A 7,563-nucleotide genomic window follows, 5' to 3' on the forward strand; every position below is an offset into this window, starting at 1 on the left:
TTCTTCTTCTTCTTCTCCTTCTTCCTATTCATCCTATTCACCCTTTTCTTCCTTCTCCTTGTCTTATTTCCCCCTCCTTATTTAGATATATCTACCTCCCTTCTTAAAGAATCCATAATCCGACCAACTCTTGAACGTATGTGAAAATAAAGATTATTACGTTATTGTCAGATAATACAAATTAAAAATGTATCTTAATTTTGTTAATGGAGTAACATTACTGCCTCGTCACGCGTCTTCACTTAACCGCAACCAATCGACTGTTTGTATTTTCAAAATGAAATCCTTGCTCGAGTTAATGATTTCCTGCCCACAAAACTAGAATTATTGATACTAGAATGTAGATGAATCTGCTTCTCCAATTAGTAATTTAAAAAAGAAAGAGAAAAAAAGGCTATCATGCACAGACTCCGTGATCAAGATACAGCTTCCGTGGGAAGAAAACGTGGTCCCGTAGTACCCTAGATCAAAGTCGCCACATCACCACAAATCGATCAAAAAACTGTTCGAAAAGGTGGAAATGAATCAGTGTCTCCCCCCTAATCAACCAATATTAAACGAGGGTTGGACATCTAGCTCATTATTGACGCAATGATTTCTTTTTAAATGTAATGAAAAGAAGAGTAGGAACTGTCATATTTGATCAACAAAGCGAGTTTCCTCCACAACACGGGTGCTTCCGCAATCAGCCAGGATGCTAGCCAGGGGTAAACAAACTTAATGTTTGGTTTTTACTTTCGATTAGCGGGAAGCGTTCCCCTGGAAAAAGCCTTAATTACTCTGTATTTTGTTTAGTTTAATAGTATTGATGTGCTATTAGCACCTTGGATTCAAAACATCATACTCTTTCTTTCTCTCTCTCTCTCTCTCTCTCTCTCTCTCTAAATTTCTTTCTCTTTGTCTCTTTATGAAAGTACACACACACACATTCGTTCCCTCATCAAAATTCCACACACTCGCTCTCATTCTCGTCCCACTCACATCGATCTTTCACACATACCCCCACATTCTTCCCCATCCACTTTCTCTCTCTCTCTATATTTATTTATCTATCAGTCTATCATATCCCCCTTTCATTTTGATAAATCTTTCTCCTTTTTCACCCATCCCATTTGTTCTATATTACACGCTCTTTCTACATGCAACCCTCTTTCGTCATGCATTTCGCTCGTGGCGCTTCAAAATATATGTTTCAATCGATCAGTTGTGTATGGTCATGAATTAGCCCTTGCTTATTTCACTTATAATATGTTTATAATTATTTACGCCACCTTAGTTTGTTTCAAAAGGTTAAGGTCTATTCAATTGAAGAGATTTTCTTGTCATTTCATGCCCATAATAAACCTGACGCGAACCCATTTCTGCTCTTTCATTTGGGCGCCACGGCGGAATAAAATGGCGTCATGTTATATCGGTCTAAGATATTGTCATATTTGTCGACATAGGATTGCTTTTATGGGCTTTGTAATAACATTTTATTCCTCCTTTTTTCTTTATTCGGCCAATGTCGACGTTACGAATGTCTTATTCTAAAAACATATAATAAACAATAATAAACAATATTTATAAGGCGCTTAATACTGGTGTCTCTAAGCGCACCATATTCTGACTTAACAATTATTTACCAAAACTTATAATAAACACACAACTTATACATCTGTTCTTTATTCAATAAATCATGCATATATAATAATAAAAATAAGATAAGAGTGAGATCAAACAAACATACATACAAGAGGTCAAACATAGGATCAAACATAGGATCGAACAAACAAAAAATAAGACGGTGTGCACCTCCTTTGACCGACTCACAACTGCAGAATATTATTTATGAATTAAAAAGGTGCGTTTTCAGCAAGGACTTGAATTGGTCGAGAGAATGAATATTATGAAAGTGCGCTGGTAATTTGTTCCAAAGGATAGGGGCATTTACTGAGAAAGCTCGGTCGCCATATTTTGTAGCGGTACGAGGTCCGAGGGTTAACTGCAAGGTTGATGATGATCGAAGAGGTCTTAAAGAACTAGAAGAACGTATGGAAATCAAATCTGAAAGATATTTAGGGGCTTGGCCATGGAGAATTTTGTATGTAAGAAGAAGAACTTTGAATGTGATACGATGGTGTATGGGAAGCCAATGAAGAGAACGCAATATTGGGGTTATGTGCTCAAACTTTCTCGAGAGAGTAACAAGCCTTGCAGCAGTATTCTGAATTCTTTGAAGTGGAAGTAGGGACGATTGCGGAAGACCAGAAAAAATTGAATTACAATAATCAAGGTGGGAGGATACAAATGCATGGGTTAATTTTGCAGTTGTGGGCCGGTCAAGTAGTTTCCTAATTTTCCCAATTTTGAAGATTCCAAAAGATGCCGATTTACATACGTTTTTAATGTGCTGTTGAAAAGTAAGATTTTTGTCGATTAAAACACCCAGGTCTCGAACGTATTCACTACCCTTCAGTGAGCCATCTCTGGTAACCAAGTCGGGGAAGGAATCGGTGTTTCTGAATTTGGAAGTAATGTGGATCATTTCAGATTTTCGTTCATTAAGGCAAAGTCTATTGTTAGAAGACCAGAACCTAATGTCTTCAAGGCAACTGCTGAGTTTCCGAGTCGCATCATCCTTCCCGTTAGGCTTAAGAGTTATATAAATCTGAGTGTCGTCAGCGTACATCGCATGTTGAATCCCATGGTGAGAGTTAATGACCTTAGACAGTGGGCTGGTGTAGAGAACGAAGAGAAGTGGGCCGATTACGGAACCTTGAGGAACGCCGCAGATCAGTGGAAATGTTGCAGAAGGCGTGTCGTTGATGATCACACGTTGACTGCGATTGTGGAGATATGAGCGTATCCAATCAAGCACAGTTCCGGTGATGAAAAAGTCATTTTCCAGGCGATGAAGTAACAGGGTATGGTCGATGGTGTCAAATGCAGCCGTATAATCCAGGAGGATGAGCACGGCTTCATTACCCTTGTCTATGGCCAGGAGAAGATCGTTCAGGACTTTAACCGTAGCAGTTTCTGTTGAATGGTGGTTCCTGTAAGCAGATTGATGAACAGGAAGCATGCCAAATCTCTCGAGGTGGGCCTTCAGCTGAGCAGCCACAATCCTCTCCAAGACCTTATCTAGGAAAGGTAGATTTGCAATGGGCCTGTAGTTGTTCAGTCCATTTGGATCAAGGTTCGGCTTCTTGAGAAGAGGAAGGAGTAGGGATGTTTTAAATGATTCCGGGACATGACCAGAAGACAAGGAGAGATTAAACATCTTGGTGATAACAGGGAGGAGTTCGTCAAGGGTGTCCTTCAAGAGCCACGTGGGAATTGGATCCAATTTACAGTGTTTAGATGGTAGTGATTTGATGAGCTTCCTGACTTCCGAATCAGATACAAGACAGAATTGGGAAAGTTCATGATCAGACGACGGAGCGCAATATGTGACTGCTGGCACCGGAACTGAGTCAGTGAAGGAAGATACCAAATTGGATACCTTCTCGCTGAAGAACCTAGCAAACCTGTTGGCAAGTTCACTGTCAGATGAGTGATCCGGAATAATTGAAGATTGATTTGGTGATGAGAGTGACTTTACAATGCTGAACAGTTGTTTGGTGTCAGCATCTGCAATAAGATTCTTGAGATACGTTGACCTAGCATTGTAGATGCATTCGTAGTAAGAATCGCATTCTCGACGATACAGTTCCCTGTCAACACAAAGCCCTGACTTGATCATACAGCGTTCCGCCCGGCGCCTTCGTCTCTTTGCCTCCCGCACGTCTTCGGTAAACCAAGGCGCTTTAGGTCTAATTGTGACGGTTTTGACTTGAAGAGGAGCATGCCTATCAATCAAAGTACCCAAAAAGGAGTTGTATTGATCTGCAGATCTAGAGGGACATACAGGTTCAGAAAGTGGATGGAAGATCAGTTTAATGTCGTTGCGTAGAGAGTCCATATTGATGCTTCGAAATTTTCTGAAGCTCACTTCCTTCTTCGGGTTCTGGGGCCTGGTGAGGCTAAATGTAGCAACTAGTGCACAATGATCGGAAGGGAGTGAAGACAACAGCTTCACATGGTCGATGTCGTCTGAATCTCTGGTGAATAATAGGTCAAGGGTATGGCCTGCTCGATGCGTAGGTTCATGGACATGCTGCTTAAACCCAAGAGAATTAACTCCGCCCATGAAGGATTTTGCAAAATTATCATGGGGATCGTCAACATGTACGTTAAAATCACCTAAGAGTAGAGGGAAGTGATCGGTTACAGCAGCACCTTCAAGAAGAGTTAAAAATTCCTCCCGAAAGGTGCTGTTAGAGACATTGTTACTTGTGGAGGGAGGACGATAAATACAGTACAATCTAGCAGCAGAAGATGGGGTAAGGTTGATTATTAAATCAAGTAATTCAAAGGAAGAAAAATCATCATTGGAATTTACAGTACAACGAGCTGTGGATCTATAAAGTACAAAAATGCCACCACCCCTAGAAGACTTACGGGGTCGGTGAGTAAAATCATAATTAGGCAAGCATAACTTCATATCGGCCAAAGTGTGACCGTCCCTGTTATTATCCCCAGATAGCCATGACTCAGTTATGACTAATACATCAAGGTTATTGTCTACAACTAAATCAGTAACTGCATGTGTTTTATTGGTCAAGGATCGTGCATTCCATAGGCCAAGTTGGAGACCAGTGGATGGCACAGAAATAGGTGCAGAGTATTGTGACCTTGGGACCCTACGCTTACGGGGCTTACGTCCGCGGTGAGTTTGACGTCGGCGACCGATACCAAGCTCACAAACCCTGGTCCACATAGGCTGAGATAGCAGCTGGTAAGGCTGTCTGTTCAACTGATAGAGAGCATTTAAATCATAGCAAATACGACTTGACGGTGCATAATCAGTATATTGAGATGTATGAACATGATCATGATGTAAGTTAAGACCATCGAGGTTCTGTGGGCCTGGGTTAGGCTCAATATCGCCAGAGAGTAAGGTACTCAATTGGAAACTTGCTGTAGTATTACTATAATACAATATTGGTCTACTACAGAACTTCAAACTGCTTTTAACAGGAATGTGTGGATTCAACCACCATTTCCTTACAACAAAAGACAGGTCAGAACCACTGTGAGTTCTCAACACAGCTGTAACAAGTGTTACACACAAGAGCACTTTCAAAAGTCTAATACCCTCCATTGTAACAGGAAAATACCTTAAGAGGATTACACAAAAGGAGTATGTGTGCACAACAATTCATTCAGCTAGAATACAAAGATCACAGACTCAATGAAGTGTACAACAAGATATGCCAGAAAATGTACAGTAAAGTGAATGCAAATGGCAGAACATCAGAGTTCAAGTAATACAGAAACCAAGTACAAAAATGAAAACATAAAATACTCAACATTCAAACCAAATTACTCCTTGTAAGTTGACTAAGCTGATCCTTGACCAATAAGAACTCACTTAACAGCAACAAATAACAAAATCAAGCAATCTTTAAAGTGAAATTAGAGCAAAAACACAGAGCCTAAATGAGAGAGGCTACCCCTATGGAGGTGCACACCAAAAAAAAAAGAAAAAAAAAATATTTGACTAAAGATACTTTATACAAATGTTAATGTTGTTGTATATTCAATGTGTGAAAGTGGATGTTGTACATGTATATTTAAACTCCATCTCTCTAAATGCCTTTTTAATTACAGCATTTTATGGGAAGTATTTTTTGAAGAATAGTCTCAAGAAATTGATGATGTTCGTTGGTGTTAAAAAAAGCCAACAATGCATCATTATGTTCTGCATAGACTTTATTCTCCATCATGTCTCTATGATGCATCCATAATGTAATGTATTCTAATTGGGTTATGGCTTAGCCTAGCTTCGTATGAATCCCGCACCACGGGCCAAGTGATGCAGACATTGTATACATACAAGCTCACGATGACATTGAAGCCTCAGGAATTCCCGGCATGAGATCGGAGAACCCCTTCTTTATTTTGCTTCCGCTGCTTGCAAGTATCAGGAGAAGAGACGATCACTACCACAACACAGCCTCTACTAACCGCAGCACGCTGGGGTTGAACTTGGATGGATGTATGGAGAGGAACTTTTCATCCTGTCATCACTTACTCAGCACACATCGCGTCGGACTGCACATTCTGCAGTAGTTCAGACTCAGTTCAGCGGCTCAGTGTGACGTTGGTCGGGGGGCAAGTCCCGATTTAGCATGACGGAGGTTCTGGTCTAGGGGTAGGCAACCATATCGTATACAACATGTGAGGCCCCGGATGAGGCCAAGTCATCAGGTTTATAAACATTCCACTCAGTGCATGCGTAATATCATTGCGAGATTGCATTGCGTTTGTCTTGGCATTTAATAGTAGGCCTACTAATCTACTATACCATCCACGTGCCAGTGTTATTATTTTTATTTTCACTGTAGTGCGTAGGTTCAAATAAAAACATCTCTTGCGTCCAGTCATGCCGGTGGCTCAATGAAGGGTCACAGCATTCTGAAATACGAAACGCTAAGTGGAGACACTTGAAAAAATTACAGCTCAAATTCGACCTTACTCGCAACATATTGAACCTCGACAATTTCAAGATACAAGCAGCACAACTACCAAAACTGTGAAATTTAAGAAACTTATAAACGCAAAGACACCATCAATGACTGAGTATCAGACTAGAAAATTAATGTAGATATGTGCACACAAAGTGTGGAAACATCTTTCAAGCTGTTATACAACTAATGAAAAGCATTAAAGAAAGCAAATGTATATGTTGCTGCAATCTTTAAAGAATTTCTTGGAGATTTATCCACTCAATATTATCCAACGAATATCTCCTGATCGAATGTATGATAGACTCACTAGAGACGATAACGTTTATTTCAAGCTATCGTGAAATGATGTTTGGAGCAATATGTATCCTCTTTATCTTTAATCTCATCCCCGCCTCCTATAGGTTCTTCAATGTTTCATGAAACCCTGCCAGTTATCCAGATACTATGCCATTAATTAGGCCTGCTACACATTAAGCTATTACTCGTCTTCCGCTTCATACTGACACTTTTTTTTATATTCCTATTAAACTTAATACTAAGTTCAGTCAATCATCACTTTCAACAGTAAGACGAGTCATAATGAATCTTCACACCTCATAGTTTCGATAACACTCGGGGACTGCTGATTTTTAGGTCCCAGTGCAACTTCATGTTGTCAACGTCATATTACCAAACTGAAAATGGCATCTATTTGGGTCTTAATTTAGAGTCTGTTAATCCTTAAAGATTACATCCGATATTCGTCCTTTGGGAACCAAAAAGGGCATTCGTTGACCCATAAACTGTTGAGGTAACGCCCTTTTGGCGTTGCCGTTTTCTGGTTTCTTGCAATCGAAAGTTCAGTAGCCCCTTCTTCTTGATGCTTTATCGTTTAAATAGATGTCAATCTTGTTTTTATCATAACGTCACTCTTAAATATAGCGTTGGTCATTTTTTTTTATTACAAAGATCATTTTTGAAATATAAGTAGCAACGTTACAGTTTTCTAAAACCAAAATCCTTCAATTCA

Source organism: Strongylocentrotus purpuratus, unplaced genomic scaffold, assembly GCF_000002235.5.
Source record: "Strongylocentrotus purpuratus isolate Spur 01 unplaced genomic scaffold, Spur_5.0 spur5_scaffold_6, whole genome shotgun sequence".
Classification (NCBI taxonomy): domain Eukaryota; kingdom Metazoa; phylum Echinodermata; class Echinoidea; order Camarodonta; family Strongylocentrotidae; genus Strongylocentrotus; species Strongylocentrotus purpuratus.